This window comes from Echinops telfairi, unplaced genomic scaffold, assembly GCF_000313985.2.
Source record: "Echinops telfairi isolate 266 unplaced genomic scaffold, ASM31398v2 ScPeMD7_1;HRSCAF=3_1, whole genome shotgun sequence".
NCBI lineage: Eukaryota > Metazoa > Chordata > Mammalia > Afrosoricida > Tenrecidae > Echinops > Echinops telfairi.
The window spans coordinates 205,607-216,536 of NW_022103897.1; positions in this window are offsets into that span (position 1 = coordinate 205,607).

Genomic DNA, 10,930 nt, shown 5'->3' on the forward strand with positions numbered 1-10,930 from the left:
TCCCCCATGCTTATGCTTATTCTATTGAGAATAACACGAATTTAGCTAACAGTATAGAATTTGAAACACTGTTGTGAAAATGAAAGTATACCTTTATAGGACAGCTTTTTAGACCAAAATAAGTGGATTGTTGACTTGTACATATTAAGAACTTAAGTGACTAGAGACTGTTGACACAAACAATGAGGGTTGGGGCTGGGGCGAAACTCTCAATAACACTCATTCACAAAGGCAGAACCACACACCTGCTAGACAAAGACATGTCAGAAAAGCAGAGAGCACATGGTACTAGCAACCATCGGTCGTGCGGAGCCGCCACTCCTTGGGTACCCTCCAAACAAGGGATCTGCCCCAAAGTGCACCAACTCCCAAGTCCCTAACTTTGGGACAGTAATCATCAGCTTTTTCCCATGCAAGGAAGTTTTAGCTTTTAAGTCCAAGGGAATATTTCAGTTCCTTAAGTCTACTATGTGTGTTTAAGGTAAAGACCAGTTTGTTTAGTGGGGTTTTCAAATCGGATGTTTCAGGTGTGACTTATGAAAGATGTGATGCACCTTCACAGGACAAAGTCCAAAGTCCCACTTGTCTATAGTTGTGGCCAGGGCCACCTAGGGCCACAGAGAGAAATTAGGTAAAAAAGTATCCATTTAGGAACATAATTCTCTCCCCTTGTGGATATGTATATATATGTATATGTGTGTGTGTGTGTGTGTGTGTGTGTGTATATATATAATGTTAAGCATTTTTCCCAATGGCAGGTTGTCCTATCTGGTTCACCCAACAACAGAAAGGAAATCACTTTCCCCTCTGCGCACCTCTTCACCTGAATTTACATATAGGTTCACTAAGCACCTTTCTAAAAGTGTCTGTTGATTGGGGATAACTGTAGAACAACGTAGTGTGGCAGGAACTAATTGGTCTTCCTCGCCCTCAGCATGAGAAATGAACGGAAATGAGCGTCCTCCGTCAAAGTGGTTATTAAGATGCACAACAAGGGAGTGATAAAGGACCATGAGCACCAGGCAGGTATACCACGTCGTTGCTTGGTTAACCAGACTAGAAGATGGCATGACCGGAAAGCAGAAGCCAGCCTTTGTCTTGGTGTTTCTCCTGATAGTCACGGTGCCCTACAATATTTGTCCTTTTGTGATTGATTAACTTCACTCAGCATACTTGTTCCCAGCTCCATCCACGTTACGAGTTATTTCATGGTTTGATTCCTGTTTTTTTTTAGGGATGAACAGTATTCCATTGTGTGCATGTGCCGGTTTCTTTATCCATTCTTTTCCTTTTGGGCGTTTGGTTTGTTTACAACTTCTTGCTATTGTGAGCTGTAATGTTGCAGGGAACCTTGGGAGCTTGTTTGTATTTGTGTTTTATCTCCTGTTTCTTTAGGGTGTGCACCTAGCGGGAGTGTTGTTGGCTCCTGTGGTCTTTCTGTTCCCCGTTGTTTCAGGCAGCACGTCTCGCTTCTCACAGTGGTTGTACATGTTTACAAGGCATTGGGCTTTGCGTTTAATGGTGGATTATCTAATAATGAAGGTGCAAACAGCAAAAGAAAAAATGAATAAATGGCATCTCATAAAATGTAAAAGCTTTTGTTCATCAAAAACTTTACAAAATATTGAAAAGATTTTCTTATCCCAAGGAGAATATCTTCAAAAAATATATATCAGATAGAATCTAATAACATATATATATCTTCAACAACTTAAAAACAAAAAGATAAATTACTCAATTATAAAATCAACAAAGGACTTATTTACATATGTGGGGGTACCCCCCCAAAAAAAACGGAACTTATTTTCAAAGCTATGTATTAATTTTTTTTTTTTAACAAAACAACCTTATCACCTTCAAAGTACTCTCCATTACACTGAATACTTTTGTCAAATCTCTGATTCCATTCTTGGTAATGTTTTTCAAACTTATCTGTTTGGATAGCTGATAGAACCTCCCTCATTTTTTTTTCTTCCACTCTTCTATATCCTCAAATCACTGTCCTTTCATGTCATTCTTCATTCACAGAAACAAAAAGAAGTCTCACAGGGCGAGGTCAGGTGATTTAGGTGTGTGAGGCAAGAGAAACATGCTGCTTTTTACCAAAAACTGGCGCCTGGAGATGGCTGTGTGAGCAGGTGTATTGTCATGGAGGCAAAACCAGTCCCTGTCTGCCACAAATCAGGCCTTTTTGTCGCACACTATTACACAATCTTTTCAGAACCTTTAAATAGAAATCTTGTTTAACAATCCGGCTGGGTGGAATGAACTCCAAATGCACAATGAGTCGACATTTCCGTCCATTGGGGAAGTTGATAGACGTCTGGAATGAGGTTTGTCATCAATCAATATTTCACCTTTTTTGGAGAGAGAAAACCCCTTGTACACTTGAGTTTTTCCTATAGTGTTGTCCTTGTAAGCTGTGTTCAACATCACAACAGAGTCTGGGGCATTTTTCCTGAGCCGGAAACAAAATTTCACAGCCACATGCTGTTCTCTTAAATCAGTCATCACAAAAAATGAGATTCGAGTGAAACTGCTTTTACGAAAAAAATTCACTGTGAAGAGAGAGAACCTTCCTAGGTGACTCCACTGGGTGCACTAACTCAGAGCAAGTTGCTTGATGCTCACCTAGCAGGAAAATGCATACTGCTAAAGCACAATTCCAGTTGTTTTTTTTTTTGATACCTCCTCATATTACCAAAGAGCACATGGTAATAGGAACCCTGGTGGCATAGTGGATGGGAAGAGGACTGGGTGGCTATGCTGAGCTGCTAACCCCGAGGTCAGCAGTTTGAAACCATCGGCCATGCTGCAGGAGAAAGATGAAGCTTTCTACTTCTGTAAAGATTTACCATCTCTGAAACACACAGGGGAAATTCTACTGTGTTGCTATGAGTTGGAATCGATTTAATGGCCATGGCTTTTTGTTGTTGTTGTTGTTTTGTCATTGCTTTGGGTTTTTTTGGTTTGTGGATGATAAGTTAAAACAGAAAATAACAAATGTCATTGAGGATGCTAGGAAATTAGAGCCCTTATCCATTACTGGTGGGAATATAAAAAGGTATCTCAATGCCATCCATTTTATTCCAACTCATACCTATCCTACATGACAGTAGAACTGCCCCTTCGGGTTTCTGAGACTTCTACACTACAGGAGATCTTAATAAAGTACAGCCACGTGGAAAACAGTGTGGTGGTTCTTTGGAAAACTCAAACTAGAACTACCCTATGACCTAGCAATTTCACTCGTAGGTATATAACCTAAAGACTTGACAGCAGAGACTTGTACACCAATGTACTGTTCACTATAGTGTGCAAGAACTATTTAAAAGAGCCCAAAGGTGGAAACAACCGATGAACAAGTAGACAAAATGTGGTATATGTCCACAATAGGATACTACATGGCCAGTAAGAAGAATATTACACTATGGATGAAGTTTGAAGACATCATGTAATATTTCCTTTTGAATTTATTGCAAAAAGGAAACTACTGTGTGACTTAACATATGAAAATACTAGATGATGTATAGAGACCAATGTTTATTAATGGTTACTAAGGGCAGGAGCTAAGGGAAAGGGAGGAATTGTTGCTTGTTAAACCGTTGAGCTTCAATTTATGGTGATGGAAAAGTCATACTGGTTAAGGGTAAGATAACAACAAATTAGTGTAAGTGCTGCCATTAAGTACACTTGTAAAAAATTGGCAAAAATAGTGTGACAACAATGACAACAACAACACAAAAGTAGTTGCTGAGGTTCCCTATGTACGATCAAACACCTCATGGGATTTGGAAATTTAGTTAATTGGTCTATTGTGTTCTACTTTCTACTTCATCACACAGGGTCTGAGACCTGAAAAGCTTGCAAGCAGCTACCGGAGGTACAGGTGTTCTCTATTTGCGTGGAGCAACAGAGGAAAGAGGAGAGTCGGGAATAGGCACAGTAGATGGAATGTGTGACTAACTGCCTCACATTGAACTGCTGCTGGCTTTTTTGCCATGAGATTAGATGACCTGGAAGGTACCCAGCTACTGAACATTTTGTGTAAGGATTTTATTAAAGAATTCTGTTAAAAGGGGGGAAATGCAGAACAAGTTTCAAATTATCATAGAATCCATACTGTCTGAAGCCAGGGAAGCTAGATGAACTCCTGAACCTATTACCCTGAAATAATTATTAAACCTTAAACTAAAAATATGCCTTGAAGTCTTCTTAAAAGCAAAGAATAGTTCCGTTTAACAAGTGAGCATTGTGCTCTTATAAGATCTTTCTATATGAAAATACAGAATTGATAACAGCAACACAAAAGGTTACATAGGATATTTAAGGGCCAGTGAGTTTATGTTAATGGAAGAGGAACGACTCTGAAAAGGAGGGTGAGGATGGTTGCACAATTTAAAGAACATAATCAATGTCATTACATTTACATGTTGAAATTGTTAAATTGGTGTATGTTCTGTGTATGTGAGGAGACTTCAAACAGTCGGTGGAAAATTTGCATTACCTTTCAATTACATTTATCCATAAGCTTTTTAAAGTTCCTTTGTATTCTAAAAAACAAAAATGAAATGAATTATCTATAAATTTGCTGATCTGAAAAAACAAAATAAAAAATAAATAAATTCGCTGATCTGTTATCTCCAAATATGTTAGAGAACCAGACATAATCTACTTAATCAGCTGAATGTGTAACTGACCCTTGGTTAGGACACAAAATAATCTTTAGGTTCAAGTGTAGCTAAAGAAAAGTGGTTGACTCAAGCCCTGCCTCAATGAAGCAGCACTTTGTTCTAATAACCCGCATTCTGTGATGCACATCTTCCCGGGGCAATCGCTGAAGACAAAATGGGTGCACAAGCAATGTGAAGAAAGCTGATGGTGCCTGGCTATCAAAAGCTATAGCATCTGGGGTTTTAAAGGCTTTAAGTTAAACTAGTGGCCCATATGGAAGGAGCACGCCAGCCTGTGCGATCATGAAGTGTCAATGGGCTTGGGTAACAGGCATCAGAAGACCCAAAACAAACAAACAAACACAAAACCATATTGTTGAGAATGAGAGGGGTTGGAGCAAGACCCAAAACCCATCTGTAGACAATAGGACATCCCCTCACAGAAGGGTCACGAGGAAGGGATGAGTAAACAAGGGCACAGAATAGCACCGATGAAACACACAATATTCTTCTCATTCCATGAGGCTTCTTCATCCCCCACTATCATGATCCCCGTCCTGTCTTTCAAGTGGGCCTGGGGGGTGGGGGGTGGGGGCAGGGAGGGAGGGGAAAGGAGAAAAAAAAGAGGAGCTGACACCAAGGGCTCAAATAGAAAGTAAATGTTTAGAAAATAATGATGGCAACAGATGTAAAAATATGTTTGATACAATTGATGTATGGATTGTTATTAAGAGCTGTAAAAGCCCCCAGTAAAATGATCTTTTGATGAACAAAAAACAAAGACCTAATAAATGTTCTCTTTAAATAAATAGAAAAGCAAATAAACAGAAAAAAGAAAAAGTCATTGAAAACAGACCCTCCACAATGAGGCCACTTTGAGGGTCGAAGGCCCATACGAGTCTTAGACCAGCAGTTGGACATCACGTTCATGACACAGGTAGCGCTGGAGTTATGCTCGTTTCTCAAGCATACCGGTCGTTGTTGCTACTATGGTTAATTACCATCCGGCTGCACTAGAATTGGTATAACTTACAAAAACATTTTATGCAACACACACTTATTATTCATGTAATAGTTGCAGCATATTTGTCCTAAGTATTTCACAATTGTTCTACTTGGATACTGGAAATATTAAGTCATGGGTTCTTGATAGTTTTATTGCTTAAGAACATCAAATATGATGAATTGAAATTTGATGTATTACATATACATCTTTGGCTCCTAGTGTCTTTGACTTTTATATGTTCTTACATATAATCTTATTGTGGGGCCATGTCTATTATTGCTAACACAAATACCAGGAATTACTTGAGCAAAACATTTGATTTCCATTTTAGTAGATAGCTATACAGTGATCCAGAGTAATAGATCTAAGCCAGCCACAGCAGTGTGCCAGGAGCCACGGACTTCAAAGTCTTTTTCAGAACTCGGAAGGAAGGGACGTTTCTATTTCTCCATATCATCCAACTTAATTATTGGCAATAAGTGAGTGTTGGCAAGCTTCATGCATCACATGGTTCTAGTTATGCTTCAGAAAGGTCACCACTCTGCACATAAACTGGCTTACAGATGCAATCTTGTATCCTGAGCCCACAACAAAAGCTTAGGACGTGTTATGCAATGCCTTGTGTGCTGATTAATGGGTGCTTGCATAAGAGGTTTCTTATTACCCTGAAAGCAAGCATGCTGGGAATGATTAACTCTCTGATGTAACTCTCATCTCACAAGTGTGGGAGAACCAGAGAGATTCAAATCCATGTGCTTCAGAAATAACAATACATTTCAGCTTCTTAATGTGTCCATGATTTTAAAGCTAAGTAACAGAGGAAAACACATTTAGTTTTTCTTGTTTTAGAAATGGTATTTTTGTGAGTGTGGTTTGTGTATGAATACTTTTCTACTGTATTTTAACTATATATTCTCATATGCTGAGTAATTTGTGTGTGTATAAGAAAGAGCTTTATAAAAAAAGAAAGAAAGCTTTATATACAAGAGCAGTTGAATATTGAGAAAACATCCCAGCCCAGTCCAGATCAAGCCCATAAGTCCGATACTAATCTATAAAGTCCTCATCAGACTCATGAGACACATGCAATGATGCTGAATGCAGGAACATCACAGGCCAGGCCAGTGGGAGTAATTTTTCAGGTCTGTTTTATAATCTTGTTAATGAAATAGTGAATATACGTATTTAGGGCCACAAAGATATGATATTCTCAACCCCCATAAAAAAAGACAAAAATCTGTCACCATGGAGTCAATTCCAACTGCAGAGAATCCATGTGTGCTAGAACATAACCGTGCCCCGTAGCACTTTTATTTACTGGTTTGGGGGATATAAATCTCTAGATTTCTTACTAACCACCTCTGGGTAGGCTTGATTAGCCAACCTTTTGGTTGGCAGCTGAGCTCTTATCAAGCCACCAAGGATAACATTCCTACATATGATAGCAAGCTGCTGTAAGACTTCGTTGGTTTACACTTAACTTAAAAAGTTAGCTAGTGAGTAGGATTCAAGATGGTAGTCTACACAGGTACACTACGCAGATGGTCTACAGCAAATTTCTGAAAACAAATGCAAAATATCTGGACCCAGATCTTCGAAAGAAAGAATAAAGCAGAAAGTAAAATACCTATTAGTGGAAGAGATTGAACAAAAGGAAGACTATGTGGCAGTGAACTAAAGGATTGAACAAGGAAGACTATGTGGCAGTGAACTACCAACTGGTATAGGATGGCCAATTATTGCAAGTAGTGTTCTGCTTGGGGCAAGAAGGAGATAAGTGGCTCAGGTCACCCAGGACTGCACCTGAAACTGCACCCACATTGGTAATTGGTGACAAAAGAGATATGATCCTACCCTTACTCTTCACAATTTCCAGTGTTGAGAAGCATGACTTTCTATGCCCATACATCTAGTGACTAGTACTGGGGAAGGGGGAAATGTGTGTGTGTGTATATGGAAATTCAGTCAATACAACTATTGTTCAAATTGATGAGCTAACCATGAAAGCCAGTGATGAAGAAATAGAATAATGTTCTAAAGCCTTCAGTGTGAAATGTATCAAAAGTGCAGTCAAGATACATTGATGATTACTGACAATTAGAATGCAAAGTTGGAAACAAACAAGGAACAATAGATGGAAATATGGCCTCAGTGGTAGAAACAAAGCTGGCGGCCCCTTGATAAAATTTTGAAGAACAAATGATTATTCATAGCAAATACCTTTTTTGAACAACACAAAAGGAAAATCTACACATGGACTTCCCCAGATGGAATACACAGAAATCAAATCGGCTACATCTGTGCGGAGACTCAATGAAGAAGCTCAACATTAGCAGCTGAGATGAAGCCAACCTCCAATTGTCCTCATAGATACATTCAGGTTGAAGCTAAAGATAATGAAAACAAATCCATGAGAACCAAAATGTCTTTTGTATATCCCATCTGAATTTTGAGAATATCTCAAGAACAATATTGAGGCATTAATGAGAGAGCTGATGAGTTGTGGGATGGCATCAAGCACATCATACATGAAGAAAGCAAATGGTCTTCAAAAAGACAAGAAAGAAAAGATTAACATGGTTTCAGAAGAGACTTTGATACCTGTTCTAAATCATAGAGTAGCTAAGGCAAATTGAAGAAATGATGATGTCAAAGAGGTGAATATAAAATTTCAAAGGTCAGCTCAAGAAGACAATGTAAAATATCATGAAATGTGCACAGATCTTGAATTCAAAATTCAAAAAGGAGGAACATGCTCAGCATTTCTTATACAGAAAGAACTCAAGAAAATTTTCAAGCCTCAAGTTTCAATATTGGAAGATTCCATGGGCAAAATGTTGAACGATGCAGGAAGAATCCAGAAAGGATGGAAAGAATATATGGAGTCACTACCAAAAAGAACTAGTCAACATTCAACCATTTCAAGAGGTAGTATATGATCAAGAACTAATGATACTGAAGGAAGAAGTCCAAGCTACACTGAAGGTATTAGCCAAAACCAAGGCTCTGAGAACTGATGGAACATCAATGGAAATGTTTCAGCAAGCTGATGAAGCACTGGGAGCACTCACTCATTTATACCAGGAAATTTGGAAGACAGCCACCAAGCCAACTGACTGGAAGAGATCCATATTTGTACTCATCCTAAAGAAAGGTGAATTTATAGAAAACCATCATTAATATCACACGCAAACAAATAAAATTTTGCTGAAGATTATCTAACAATTGTTGCAACAGTACATTTATAAGGTGTTGCCAGAGATTCAGACTGGATTCTGAAGAGGAACAAAAGATATCATTGCTGATATCACATGGATCTTGGCTGAAAGATATTTACTCTTGTGTTACTGAAAGGCATTTGACTGTGTAGACCATAACAAACTTTGGATAGCCTTGAGAAGTATGGAAATTTTGGAATACGTCATTGTGCTCCTGCGGAACTTGTACATGGATCAAGAGGCAGTGGTGAGAGCAAAAGGGAATACTGTATGGTTTAAAATCAGGAAAGATGTGTGTCAGGGTTGTATCATTTGACCATACATGTTCAGTCTGAATGCTGTGAAAATCAGTAAAGCTGGCTTATATGTAGAAGAATGTCGCATCAGGATTGCCGGAAGGCTTATTAATGACCTGCGATATGCAGATAACACAAACTTGCTTGCTAAAGGTAAGAAAGACTTGAAGCATTCGATGATCAAGAACAAAGATTGCTGCTTTCAATATGAAGTACAACTCAATGTAAAGAAAATCAAAATCCTCAAACCTGGACCAATAGGTGCCAACATGAGAAATGGAGAACAAACAGTAGCCAAGGATTTTGTCTTGCTTGGATCTGCAGTCAAATCTCATGAAAACAGCAGTTAAAGATCAAATGGCACATTGCATTGGGCAAATCTGCTGCACAAGACCTTAAAATGTTGAAGAGCAAGGGTGTTACTCTGAGTACTAAAATGCCATTGACACAAATCATGATATTTTCAGCTGCCTCATATCCCTGTAAAAGTTGGACATCAATGAAGAAGACCAAGGAGGAATTGATGCGTTTGACTGATGCTGCTGCTGAAGAATATTGAAGGTACCGTGCACTGCCAAAAGAACAAATGAATCTGTTGAAGAAGGATAGCCAGAGGCAAGGATGGTGAAATGTTCTCCCTTGTACTTTGGACGTGTTATCAGGCGAAATCAGTCCCTGCAGAAGGACATCATGCTTGACTCAGTAGAGAGGTAGTGAGGAAGAGGAAGGCTCTTGACCAGATGGGTTGACATGTGGCTGCCAAGATGGGCTCAGACATAGGAATAGCTGTGAGGAGGGCACAGGATCTGGGCAGCGTTTGGTTTTGTTGTTCATGGGCTCGCTGAGTTGGAACTGACTTGATGGCACCTAACAACACAGAGAAATATTCCAACAAATCTGAAAACTTAGAAACAAAATAGACAGAAGCGCACTGTCTACCCAAACTACCATGATCTAAGGTAGGAAATTTGGACAGTTACATCAGAAAAGAAGAAATTGAATAAGTCAGGAAAAGACCTCCCCTCTCCCCAAATAAGTTTCTGGCCAAGGCAACTTCAGCGGCAGATTCTACCAAATATTCAAGGGAGTTGATGCCAATTTTACTCAAATATAGAAAAGTTGGAATACCTCTGAATTCATTTTATAAAGTAAACATAATTCTGATACCAAAACCAGGCTAAGACATTACTCAAAAAGAAAAGTATATATCAATATTCAACATGAGCATAGCTACAAAATCTTCAAAATTCTCATATACATCAAAGCAATAATTCATTATGAGCTAGTGGAATACATGCTAGGTATGCAAGGATGGTTCAACATTGGAAAAAAATTAGCAAACTCCACTACATAAATAAAAGTAAAGAAGCTCATGAACTTATTGATTAATGCAGAAAAGGTATTTGACAAAATCCAACATCCATTCTTTATAAAAATGCTTAGCAAAATAAGAATAGAAGAGAAAGTCCTGAACAAAATTAAAAGCATATATACAAAATCAATGACCAACATTAATCATAATGGAGAGAGACTGAAAACATTCCCCTGTGACAGGGAACCACATAAGGTTATCCTTTATCACCAGGCATCCTACACCCCTCTCTCCATTGATTTTAGTTCACTTGTTGTTCCCTGGCCCCTGGGTTGGTTGCCCCACCCCTTCCTTTCTCCTCCCCCCCATTTTTTACAGCTTTTATTTTTTATTATTATTTTTAATTGTTTTATTAGGGGCTCATA